Raw genomic sequence first — 14,489 nt, 5'->3', positions numbered from 1 at the left:
AATTTACCTGGCCGTTTAGGGCACATGATTCCTGTCTCATGGGTTACCACAGAAACAATCAAAAATTGATGGATATGTGCAGCAGCATGTAAAGAAATCAGCGGCTCAGGATAATGGACTCTACTGTATCTCTTGAATCAACTCAGCAGGGTCAGTGGGAGTCAAGTTTGTCATCCTAAAAGGTAGGTATTGACAACATGAATCAAATATCGGCTGACCTTTCCTGCCGGGTCGAGTCATCTACTGTAAAAGTGGAACAACTGTGCAATCACTTAACAACAGCGCAACAAAGAATTGGCAACAAGAAGGACCTTGTTTCTCAAATGCAAACTACAGACCATTGTGGGACAGTTGCAGGCAGACCTATAAAACATTCTGGACAAGAATGACAACCTTGAAGGACTCGCAAGCTGGAACAATGTATGCCTTTCTGGTTTCCCAAAGCCAATGCACATAGATAAAATCGAGCCCTTTTTAGAGAGCCTCAAACTTAAAATTGAAGGAAGCCCTCACATGGCACAGCATTCCTTAGTCAGGCATGCTCATCATGCCCACCAAGCTTGATGTTGACCTGGAACACGATTGAGATGCTTTGCTGCATGCAGAAGGGAGAAAGGAGAACTACATCACAGAATGCCAGCGATCTCTCTAGCTCCTGATTGCCGTGTTTCAGTTCAGTTAATAGTGCAACAAAATGGATTCTGGAATGTTGGTAAGCAGAGCAGCAGCTTAAGCCAACTGCTCCTGCTCCATCTTGGCCTATATATTAATACCAGATTGAATATGAATAACCTCCAAAAGAAGAGGATGGAGATACCAGAGAATCCTACTTCCAAAAAACAAAAACAAGTAAGTGACATGCATGAAACTCCCGGAATTAATGACCTTCATGCTATGCTGCTGAAGTTCTCACAGGATGTTGGAGAAATTAAAATCACTCTGAATGATCTTTCTTCTCAAGTTGGACACCTTGAAACCAGAATTACTAAAGTTGAGACTGAAAATGTAACTTTGGCTTCTGAGGTGGCTGGAAGTTACAGAGCATACAAGGAACTGTGCACAGAGGTTTCACACCTGAAAAAGAAGAATATAAGGCTGGAGGCAGAGGAGAATGCATAATCTGTGCTTACTTGGAGTTAAGGAAGATCCTAACCTGGATAAGCATCTGGCTACAAGAGTTGAAGGGATTTTGGCCAAGGTGTTGGGAAGGACAGTGCTGAATGAAGGGGATTTGGATTACGCATAGAGAGCTGGGAAGGACATGGAGGAGGGCAAACCCAGGCAAATTATCCTGAAATTAACCAAAGTGAGTGTGAAGGAGAACATCTTGAGTCTGGCAAGGGAAAAGGGGAAGCTTTTACTGGAAGGATCGACATTAGCCATCTATCCGGACTATCCAAAGGAAATTGTGGAGCTAAGGAAAGCTTTCACGTTGGTAAAGAACTTGGCCCAGGAGAGACACATCAAAACTATTTTAGTTAAGCCAGCTATATTGAATATTTTCTTGGAAGGAGAGGTTAAAACCACAGAGGACCCTTCTGAAGCAGAACTCTGGTTAAGGGCAGGAAAGGATCAGGAATGCTATCAATTGAATACAGCTTTGTTTTTATTTCAATTATATTTTTTAATTCGAAATTGTGTTTAATGATTTTCTACTGTTATGTTTCTATTTATATACTTGATAAGATTTCTATTTTTTTTTTTAAATGTCAGATTTGATCTATCACAACCGTTTATCAACTGTATTTTTGTAATATGGTGCACGCGTGGCTCGTGATGGGTATGGTTTGCAGAGACTAGTTGCCTTTCTCTAATGAAATACGGAATGTCGTGCTGTGCGTAGGAAGGAGTTGATGTTTTCATTTGGAGCTCCGCACTAACAATAAGGTTTGGGTGGAGTAAGCATGTGGATTCTCATTGCGACCTTGGCGGATAGTATGACTGTGTACACGTGACATGTACAATGGTGGCTGGTGAGGGAGCCCAAACCAAACAAGGGGTGTTTGAGAGGGGTTCTCACTCCTAAGAAAATGTTTAAAACATTGGGTTAAAATGGTGCATTTTACATAACTTATTGTAAAACAATTGGTAAAAAGCCATACAGTTTACAATTGGTTTTGAATTGTAGCACATGGCAAAAGCCAATAGTTGTAAGTCACCAACCATGCACAGGAACATTTTCAAATGCATTTCATGCCGCCTTTGCCGACAATATATGCCAGAGTAAAAATATGTTCATGCTGGCTATTCCCATGTATGTCCATGCAGGCTGCAGCAATGTATGCCAGTATTACCATGTAAGGACTCCCAGCCACTAAAAAAGGCATGCCACCGAATGTATATCCAGTCTGGCTGCATACCATCTAGTAACACTTACGTTTGCTCTACCCTTGATGCATAGTCCTGTGCATCAAGGATAAAGCAAAACAATCACTGGCAATGGCAACAGTTTGGGATTTTGTGTAGGCTTGGAAAAGGCACTGCTGTATTGGAATTAACTGGCTGTTGATGGCAGCAGGTGCAACATGGTTCGAGAACCTGAAATTCTAATAGCAGTGCCTGGCAATTTCCTAATACTTATGCACACAGCCAAACTGTTGGCTTTGCCAATGCTTGCTTTTACAAAGACTTCAGTATGGGACAAGCATGGTACTTTTAAATAAAGTGGCTGAAGACAGACCTGGTCAAGATATTTTTATTACACCAGTGTGTTTACAGCACCCATTAAGTCATTCACTCGAAGAAGACTCCTTTGAGAAAAAACTGGCAGGCACTTTCGATTGCAAACTTTGATGGTAAGGCTTGAATAAAAGTGTTCCCATGAGGATGTGCGTTCGGGGGTCAGAGACGTGGTGGGAATTGCCGTAGGGATTAGCATGGCCTTGAGCAGTCAATGATTGGGCACATTTTCCAAACAACACCTACAAGCTTTGTGTCCCTCCTCATATGCCATTTCTCCCTATCTGACTGTACTCTAATGTAATAGTTTGGGCTTATTGGTGGCACTTAGGTTGCACTTAAGCCCAAACTAAAAAGATTGAAGGGCCGGCAAATGTAGGGGTGGGCGCTCATTTACCAGTCGCACAACTCTTTGCATGCACGCATACATACAACCAAACACAGCATTGACACCAAAATAAATACCAACATACACGCACACATTCATACACATACACATACACATTTAAATATACATTTAATTTAAAATAAAAAAAACACCTTACCTCCATGCACCCTTCATAAGTGACTGCGCAGCCACGGGAGAACCGGATGGCCCTCCCTTTACTGCAGCACGTAGGCACTCTCCTGTCAATCAGAGTGTCGCCCAACTGCAACGTGAATGTGCTGGCTGACACGAGAGGAGTCCTCTCGTCATTCAGTGTGTCTACGTGGTCAGCTCAATAATGGAGGTGGCAGAGCTCACCCCTGAGCCCTGCCCTCTCTCATTTCTTTTGCTGCTATTGCAGGGGATGAGAGCAGGCAACACAGTCCCCAGGTGGACTCTGCTACCTTCTACTCAGGTGAGGAGAGGGCACAGGGCCGGGGGCCCCTCCCAAGCACGAGGCCTGGGGTACTTTGCCCCTGCATCCCCCCAATCGTGACGCCACTGGCACGGCCATGCATATATATGTGGGGGTATATGTGGGGGTGGTTTGTGTATGATATCTAATTCCGCTACAGGTCTGCAGATAATGTGTATATACCCTGCGTGATGTCTGTATATTCTGTGTACTATTTGTTCTGTCACTGTTGTGTTCACGTGCCCTGCATATACTGTTTGCCTTCTTGGCTACATGCAAGATTGTCTATTCTTTGGGGTGTGCACTAAATCCTGATGGACGCCTTGTCCATATGTAACTGGCTATGTGGCTGAATACAGCTGCACTTTACCTTAACCAATGGTACATTGTGTGCACTTCTTGCCCTTGCACGATTTGTACCTACCATGCCTTGAAGATCGTCTATCTATCTTCAGTGTCTACCCCCTTGCATGGTGGCGCCTCAATGCACTTAGAAAAACTGCATAATTGCTGTCAGACCTGTTTGCTGTTATCTACACTGTTTAATTGTACTATATGCACTTACTCTGGGCCTCATTACGACCCAGGCGGTAAGTTACCGCCTGGGCCGTGACTTTACCACCATGGCGTAAACTACGTTTACGCCATGGTGGTTGGCGGACTTACCGCCCCATTCCGACCTTGGCGGGGCGGTAAGTCCCCAATCCCCATTTACCCTTCCCCATTCCCATTTTTGCCCCATAGGGCATAATGGGAGTGGGGAAGGCGTTAATTACGCCACCGTAAATTACGGTGGCGTAATTAACTCCATGGTCCCTTAGCGCCATGGATTTTAACACCTGCTAAAAGCAGGTGTTAAAAGCGCCATGGCGCTAAGGGACCTCGTACTCAGGCGGTAAGGGTCGGCGCTGTTAACGCTGCCGTAAACCCCTTACCGCCTGGGTCGTGCCTGTTCAGACTCCTGTCTTCCAGAAATTCAAAGGCTCTGAATGACTTGTTTTTCCCCCTTGATCCCTCCCTCCTTGAGCGCTTTGAAACACTTGCCTTTTGTATAGGCGCTATAGAAATAAACATTACCATACCATAGAATATCTACAATGAGTGTTTGTACCAGGTCCATCTAAACAGTACTTCTTACTGCACTGTGGGTTAGCCCACCTTTGCCATTTCTGGCTGCATATTTTGTGCATATATACATGCATAGCTTGTCTATATTTGTAGTTCTACTACATGCCACTGTATATCGAGCTATTCGTTGGTCCAGATAAGTATGTTCCTCTTTACGCTGTATGTTGTGAATGCTTAGATGAGTCTAGCTATATGTCATGCATGTCTTTACTACATGCACAGCTCTACTGTATGCATGTACTGTCTATATTGCTTAATGCTGTTTAACTATCCATTATTAATATTCGGTAACCGTATTATTCCGATTGCGTGAGTGAGAGACAGAGAGGGACACAGACAGGGGGCCTGATTTACCAAAAACGCGTTAAAATGGCGTCATTTCATTCAAAAACGCTTTGTAAATCAGGAGCAGGCTGTGAGAAAAAGAGAGGTCTGTACCAGCCTTATTGGCTCGATTAAATCACCTATATGTTGTCGATTATGACTGCGCACCTAAGTCTTCCCCTACAGTTTATATATCCTTTCTAGGTTTTGACTCTGCGCCCAGGAACACTCCCACAGCTCCCATAAATATGTGCCTGTCTTTTAATGTCACTTTGGAGGTTTTGCCTATGCATCTTTGAATTGCCACAAAGCATCTGCCTGCCTTGGCTGTCTGTTTCTGGATCCACATCACCCACCTCCGCGCTTTCCCTTAGTTTCCATCCGCTCAGAGGCGGATTTAGCAGTGGGACAAGGTACAAATGTCACGAGGCCCCCTGCTCTGTCTCTCTCACCTCAAAGACAAACAGCCAGGCCTTCACACGCCTCCCAGTATAATTTGCAAATGTCTCATCATCAGATCTTTTAGGACAGGGAAAGATTAGTGATGGGAACAGTTAACTAGCAGTGACTATTACTGTGGCACTTTATGCTTAGAATTATATACGGTTTTAATAAGCTATTCAAGTGTGTTAGTTGGGTAATTATAAATGATAGTGGCAGAGAACAAGCTGTAAACTGTGTGAAAGAATGATCTTAACATGCATTGTATTTCACTTTTTGTCTTTAGGAAACTGCAGGTTCCATTTGTATGCTGGAACCTGCAGGCTTAGGTCACAATGGGGAAAATATAGCTACAATAATAAGGGGTCATTTTCAAAGTCCTGAAGAGTTGAAAAAGTGGTGGTAAAGGTGTTTGCAGCCACATGTTTACACCCTGTAGGATTATGTACAGCACACTTAACACATGTGCTTGCACTTCCAGGTCTGCATGACAAGGGGCACCTTTGCCTCAAAATGGACGGATGGGCCAATTTTACTTAGGGGCCCTTTTGCTCAAAAGTGCAGCTTCATGCAATTTAGGATTCAAAACAAAATGTCCTCATACTTCTTTCGACAACCATGTTTCCACAATGAGGTATACATTGTCAGGTAAGTTCATCATGTGACTTGTATAAGTAAATGGAGCATGCATTTTGGTTTTCAAACCCAAACATTAACACATACTTGCAACAGCTTGAACTGGGAAGATACGTTGTCAATTAGGGGGAGTAAATGGAAGTTGACCAGAGGGTGGAAGGAGAAGGGTGAGTGCGTGGAATAAGGAGAGAACCTATGGAAAGGGAAAATAAGTCAATTGATGTTTCCACACTACTTTTCACCCTTCGGTTTTGCATTGGGCTGTTTTTTTTATAGCTCAATTAATGCATGCATGTGGAATAAAAGGTGCATAACTTCGATTCTTAAGGGATGATTAAGTGGGATTCCCCTCTCAGTCTCTTGTTAAGGAGAATGAGGTGTACAGTTTTCATTTTTCATGTTGTGGCAATAGTTTTTCATATAGGGAATGGGAGAATAGATGGAAGGTGAGAGAGATTGGGGACTGATGGAAGACAATAGCGTATGGAAGGTGAAAGGAGTGTGGGCTTATGGAAGGAGACAAGGGAGCAGATGGAAGAAGAGAGGAGTACATTTTGAATGGGTACGGGACAGCCTGTGGAAGGGATGAGCCGATGAAAGGAGACAGCATATTTCCCACTTCAACTACATTGGCCTGATCCAGAACTTTCTCCCCTGAAAGGGTATTTCTCTGTGAAATGTCTATTTGAGAGTTTTAATGTCGACTGGATGGGTGATGCTACATGTCACCCAAAACACGGGAAAAATTGAGTGATCCTGAGCAAATCACTATGTCATCAAAACCTGGTGATGTGAATAGGCTGTTTCCACTAAACACACTCCAATGATAGAAAAAGATCATTTAAAAAACATGGAACATTTGTCCTTAAGGTCATCATTGCCACACTCGTGACAGCCATTAAGTCACCCCACCTAAGCACTACCCCCAAATCCCACCTACCCTGGGCCCTCTGTCAATCTTGCCCACAAGGCCCTTTGTCTTAAATCTGCACCGCTCCTCTGCCTTCCTTGTATGTACTGTATTAGACTTAGCTTCCCGCTGTCTGGGATCTCACATATTCCTCAATGTTAGCACCTCTATGGGTACCAGCTGGCGCTACGTGGCCCCTCTCCCCTTCTGCTTTTTCTCCTCAGTGATTCCATTATTAAGCAGGAGGCTCTGAGCGTGAAGGGGTTAAAAGCTCTTCTGGGTCACGGGTGACGGGCACTCTTTTACCAATTCATGGCTACACTGCACTCACATCTTGCCGAGGGAAACCAACACGGCCAGTCTATCCATCTGTAACGAGTGCAGCTTTGCTTTCTCCTGTGCGCGATTGAGGTGGCCTGAAGGTGACACCTGATGGTTCTGGCTCTCCTGGAGCCTTCACACCCCAGCAATATTACGATAGGACACGCCCCTGCCCCCCCCCCGCTCGAACCACTGGACGTCTCTGCACCCATACCCTAAAGAGTAGGGTAGGTCATAAATGGAGTTCAAATCCATAGTAACTAAATACCTATTGAGAATCAGTGTTTGCGATTAATGTCATATGCACAAACATGTGAATAGGGCCTGATTCACTGAACATTGTGCCTTCTACTCAGGTGAGGAGAGGGCGCAATTTGCTCCTACTGCCCCTCCTCTCCGCCTCATTATGAATCAGGCTATGAGAGGAAGGCAGAAACTCTTATCAGGAATCAGAGTTGCTAAGGAGTAAGGTCACATTTCTTCAACTAACACTGTTCTGTGTAACCTGCAGTAGACGCTTCAGTCATTCCTGTACTGTACTCATCTTGTCTTCTTCCTAAGTGCCCCATTCTGGCACATTGGGCTGATATGATTGCTTGGAGCCAGTTTTCATTTCCTTTGGGTTTCTGGGCTACTCCATCTCCAAGACAAGCCTGCCATCTATCAGATACATCCAGAGATGTAGAAGAAAGGTGTTTTCTTCTTCAAGTGGGTGCTTCTATGGGGCCCATCTGCCTTCCAGCTGTATCTCATCTGGTGGCAAGGTGGCATACACATTCTGCCTACAGAAAACGACTCAGGTGAGACACATCACTAATAACCACAAACATTAGTATTATGAGTTGGGTGACCAAGTTAATCTTCACAGCTTCCAAAGGAACACGCCTAAAGAAAGGGGTTTTCCTTCTCCAATAGGATACTTTTTACTGATCAAATATTTTCTGTAGGATACGATAGTCAAATTCAACATGGGATCAGGCAGAAAAAAATTATGTATTCCTAAAAACCTGCAGATCAATGGCCATACAGAAATTGTTTTGCCCTTAGACAGATTGCAGAACTATTTCAGACCATGGTGGAGGTAGCAACTGAATAAGGCCAAGATACGAATCTGAAGGAAGTGTTACTCTGAATTTGCACAGAGTATTTTATAATGCTTCTCTGAAAGCATAAATATTTTCTATGTAAATGTAACAATTACATCTGAAAGAGGACACAGGTAACGTAGTATACAATTGAATATCACTATCAATGTCATCTATATCACAATTCCTTTACCCCTCTTTTATTAGCATATTAACTTCCTTGTTCCTCAGGTCTGAAGGAAAGGTCAAGCTTTGCCCACTTGGGAGTTGAATCAGATAAAAAAAAAGAAGGTCAAGAAATCATCAGCTGACTAAGCTGATGTGGAACCTTTTTATGCTACAGGAATGTTGGACTCAAAAACAGCACACGTTTTGGAGACAGAACATCATATGGGGTAGTGGCACAAGATGCCCTAGCACACCCTCTGGAATAAAAGAAACTGATCAACCAGACAAATAATTGTCAAACCAAATACATCTAAAGGGGTGAAGAAGCACTTCCACTCCATGACTAGTCCCGTCCCTAAGATGTGGGAGTGGTATTGGAACCAGTTAACCAGATGTTAAGATACTGTGAAAGTAAGCTAAGGACAAATAGAAAAAATGTGATGCTGGAAGCGATACCCAGCGATTCCCAGGTTCAGGCAAAAATTCATTCAGGTATATAGGGAAATTTTGAACAATATTCTTTCATCAATAAACAATATTGGTTATGAAACAAAGTCTTTAAGATATAGGCTGCTATTTTGTATCTATATGTGTGATGGAGAAACTTGTGATGCTCTTGCTATGTCGACATCCAAGTAAAAATAGGACCCAAAATTGATTTTTTGCTCATGTGTACCCTGAACTGCCATTAAATATATTCATTAACACTGGTAAATAGAAGTAAGAATTGCTCAATATGACCTATGATCTAACAAGAGTTACTTGAGGTACCAATAACTATACACAAGTGCTTCAAATTGAATGACCCCGGCATTCAGAGTGCTCTTTTCTAAAAGGCATAGTAATCAGAAGACTTTCAGGCAGATTTGATATAAATATGTAAGGAAATGTATTCTGAATTCCAACTAGTGCTCCACATTTCAACATACACATTTTAGCAAAGTTGTGAGTTTCAGCATGGGCTCCACATTTCAACAGGGATGAGAGTTGATCCTATTCTGAGCAAGATCGTATGTCAGTTTGTAAAGCATAAAGCACATGCCAGCTAAATGAGGAATTTGAGATTGTTTCTGCACAATATGCATTTTGCTTATGGACTGAGTTGCAATGGGGAATATAATAACATGTATTAATTACTACTGATTACTAATCTTTATTCTTCTAACTTCTAACATGCATTTCATATATCCAGGGCAAACCAGTCCATGGCTCTTGTATGCAAACTTCTGTGCAATTTGATAAATTGAATGTGCAATGCTTGCGTGTGCTATGCAGGGTTAATTTGAAATGAAAGCAAATAAATGTGGAAAATGATTTTTTGCAGGCGATCTAAGAAGGCTCTTTCTTCACTTTGTGGAACAGGAAGCACAGTGTGGTTGAAATGTTACTTTCACATCCATATTAAGCAGGCAAGCTGGTCAGATGTACCAGAACTTTCCAGAGGGTGATTGACAAAAAGGGAGGTGGTTTTGTGACACGTTACATCACAAAAAAAGACTGGCACTTTTACATATCATAAGTGCAACTTATGCCATGGGCAGGCTTATCTCGGAGTGTCTAGAAAGACAGGAGGGAGGACTGGAACTCACTCTCAGGATCCTGGGCTGGCAGTTGTCAGAAGAGTTTGCAGTCTCAGGGGTCTCTTATCCTTTGGCTGACTCTGGGAGAACTGTATGGCAGAAAGGCTGGCAGAGCACTCTGTGGGCTCGTTCCAAGCACAAAGGGAGTGGACCAGATAAAGAGTTATTCTGTCCGACAACTAGCAGGGGTCACAAGCAGTTCAGGACACACACACAGAAAGTTCAGTTAATTTGAGGAGCGTGCTAATGAGTGAATTCTTAGTATTGGATAGTGCGGGGTGGAGAATATCATTATAAACTTGTCAGTTGTGGCCAATTCATTTTTAGGGGCTGTACAGTGAAATCTTAAATGTGCATAACTGTGTTTATATATATTCTTTTATTCATGTGACAAAATTCGAATGTAATAGAAGTTTAGTTTCTGCCAGGATTTGTTAGCAGCTCATGGTCAGTTTCCAAAGTGCGCTGGCTAGTTACCAAAATACACTGTCATCTCCGAATTTGCATTACATATTTTAATCTGCGATGGTAACACAGGACACTGGGAATAACCAATAGTGAGCTTGTATTACCGCCTTTGGTAATTTCACTTTGCCAAGTGTGATAAGACAACAACCAAACTGGTTATTGTACACTGGGCTTCAGAAGGGCTGTGTGTGTGTGAATGTTCATATTTCATATACATGGTAAATGTATTCTGAGATGCCAAAAGGGCATAACGTGATATTGTAATTCAAATACTGCAAAGAATAAAGTCATCATTGAGAGTTTACCAAGTCCAGTATTTACTTACCGTTAGTAATCCTGGTATAAGAACAATTATCAGGCAATACTATAAAGTTAGGCTCACCACTATATTGATATTGATATTTTATTTGTATAGCGCTCGTACACACGTGTTTAAGAGCGCAAGTGGCACATTACCACAAAATACTACGAAATAACATACCACTAACCAAAAATACTGCCAAAAGTAATTATTGGGCGTGGCCTTAAATCATAAGGCATAACCATATTGTGTGCTCATTCTCAGAATTAAAACTGTGAACAAAGCAGCAGTGCCGGGTACACGTGTCTGGGGTTGCTGTTGGTACTCATGTTCAGTGGAGAATTGCCTAAAATTTCGGTGCTGGACTGCCCCGGGGCAGGACAAAGACTGATATGTTTTGGATATTTCTCTTCTGTGAAAGATAGTGAGATAAGGAATCTGGTAAAGGATCTCGTAACCAGGACTAATGTCTGGCAGAGGGACTCCCAGGACTCCCTATGTTAATTTGCGATTAAAAAACAAGAAAACAAACAGATGAAAGTTAGACAGGGAATTATAACACACACAAACAGGTAGTGGGGTTTAATGTGGAGTTGAAACAGACTTTTCAGGTGTGTGAAGAGGAAGAGCAAAAAGGGGGAAATGAACAAGAAGAACTCAAAGAGCAAAGAAGTAGATTTAAAAAGAATATGCAATGTGAAAATGAAAAACAAAATGAAGAGTCAGGTTCAACAGATAGTTTATCCTTGCTTTATACTGAAAATACTGTTGATATTCCCCCAGAAAAAACAATTTCTCAAAAGGCAGATGCAAGTCAGTCACCTGAGGAGTATTTTGAGCCACAGATATTCCCAGGGACAGAAATGACAGGCGCCGTACAAAATGCAGATAAGTGTCACACACCAGAAACTGACATGCTGAAACATGACACTTGTGAAAATACACAGCCAATAGGTTGCAGAGTGGTGGTAAGCAGAGAAGAGCAAGACAATGGGGAAGGAACAATGAGAAATTGGGGTGTGAACACTGGTGGTGCCAAATCAAAGGGGCAGTCAGTGGTTACACTTCAAATGGGTTCTGAGTCAAGAAACCTAACAAGGAAATTAAAAAGAAATGGGCAAAAAGGAGGGTAAAATGTCATTGCATATGCCTCTTAGCCTAGCAAAAAGTCAAAATTACCTAAAAAAAGTAAGTCCTTCTAAATCAGAAAGTGCACTGGAAGTATATCTTCAGAATGGCTGTGTGCCTAGTGTCAGTGTCATTCTCATGTGTCAGGATGAAATGCGAGGAGAAAAAGAGAAGCAGTCTTTAGAGAGTTATTTGGACCATAAGCAAAACTGACAAGCAGAATGTGATGAAAACACATTGCATTTTTATCTAAATTAAGACAAATACAAACCAAATATTAACCCAGAGTCAGCTCAGGAAAATCACATTTCAACAACTTGCAGAAGTACACATGGGAGAAGGTCAGCCAAAGATCCCTATCCATGTGAATGGGCATTCTGAAATGATTTGTTTATTTATTTATTTCATTTATAAAGCATGCATACAACCCGTAGGCATTGAGGCGCTGTTACGAGTACATAATATTAGTCAGGTTTATTGTAGTACAGGCATAGTTTAATAAAAATACATGGTAAAGAGATATAACCAAGTGGCAATAATCATAGAAAGGATACAGAATCATACATTACATAGGAGAAAAACTAGGTGGCCATTATCCTCAGAACAGGCAGTTCGGCAGTGGGACAAAAAAGTTCCTGGCAAAAGGTATGATGGGGGGAATTCAGATTTAGGTGAATAGTTGCATTTGTATTGCTTTGCTGAAGATCTATTATGATTTCACTGCCCTCAGGGAGAGTGAGAGGTTATTCCAGAGCTTGGCAGTAAGGTAAGGGAAGGTAAGGGAAGCTGGCACCTCCGGCTTTGCATATTTTAACTTTGGGCACAATAAGTCTATCTGTTTAAGGGGTTCTAGTAGGTCTGGAAGAGTGGGCTTTGGCAATTTTTTTGGCGAGGTAAGGGGAGCACATATGGGGTGAGAGGGAACATAGACACCCCAAGGATGGCTGCATTTATTTTCTTCATGTGAACCAAAGACAAGGATTCCAAAGCAGAATGGCTCAGTGGTGCTATGCTGCCAGCTCAAAACTTCAAATTGAAAAAAGAAAATGTTCTGTGTTTAAAATGACCTTGCACTTGTGCTACTTCCATCCTTCAACATTACACAGTTTGGTTCCAGTAAAATACAGCCATACCCATTTATATTCAGGATGAACATCATCAAATGAGGGCCATTCCTCCTTGAACTGCACTGTTGTGTCTAGGAAATTCTGTGAAGAGCAGAGAAAGTCATTTCAGTCCGTACGGCCAATTTTTTTTGTCTTTTGTCTTTTGTAGGTACACCATTCACCAGGATAATCAAAGATTGTTCTATTGGCCGTTGCACTCGTAGAGTGGCTACATTTTCTTTGAGATCTAATGGTAAATAAACTACTTTGCCACAAATGCCTCTTAGTATTTCAGTGGGCGGCAATTTTGTCGTATTATTGCTTGAAATGGGTGTACTGTTTGAATTATAATGCTCTCATACAAATTAAGCTATTGGAGTGCGTTTAACAGGGGGAATATTTCCAAATTATTACTGTGGGGTACATTTACTCTTGCAACAAATTAACACAGGCAAAGCTATTCAAAAGAAGCTCTCTCTCCCCCTTTGATTGGTGTCAGTTTCAAAGAACCCATTTCTTGAACATATCCCTGTGTACAGAAATTGACCAGAGGTCTGAAAGCTTTCAGTCAGCAAAATGCGAGGAAAACCGCATTATGTTAAATGGACATAAAATTAAAATGAACCCGTGTTACTTTGCCTTTCAGAGAAATTAAATGATATTATGGAAGCTAAATGGGAAAGAATACTGTAAAATGCCCAGAAACACAACTGTACATTGGGGGAATAAAAGCTGCAAAAATATAGGTATATTTATCTCTGTGTATTTTATTTTTTTCACAAAAAGAGCTTCAACAGTCTAGCTGAGGCAGGCATTCCTGCTAGACCAGTTTTGCTAAAAAGGCCAAATTTCGCACCTCCCCATGATTTTGATACTTCCAGGGCAGTGGCCCTGTTCTATGGACTTTTATATGTGGTAATTACAAGGTGTATCCGACTGCATGGCAGAGATGCCCTCAAGAACAAAGGGGGATTCCAAACCATGTGTTTCCCTCAGAAGTGTGAAATCCACTGCATTCAAACTGAAGGGCTTCAATGGAGAATCCATGGCAACCTCTGTGCAAGGTTGACCAGTGAAAGACATTTGACTGGGGGGGGTTGTAAATACTGCCCACTTTTGGGAAAAAAGCCAGCCCACTTGATTTAAAAGACTTTTTTAGATTAAGACATTTATTTCAATAATCTGAAAATGCAGTAATGTGAAGTTATGATGCTTTTTAATGTAATTTTTGTACAATTAAAATGAGACTGCGTGGGTTATGCTAGCATGTGGGGGACGTGAATGGCATTAAAGAGGCATTTCTGAGGGAAACGTACATGACACAGATGTAAAAGTTGATGGAAATATGTCGACATTGATAGGCTTGTGTGTA

The sequence above is a fragment of the Ambystoma mexicanum genome, chromosome 2p, assembly GCF_040938575.1.
Source record: "Ambystoma mexicanum isolate Mex_15411 chromosome 2p, UKY_AmexF1_1, whole genome shotgun sequence".
NCBI classification, from domain to species: domain Eukaryota; kingdom Metazoa; phylum Chordata; class Amphibia; order Caudata; family Ambystomatidae; genus Ambystoma; species Ambystoma mexicanum.
This window is presented reverse-complemented; position numbering follows the sequence as displayed.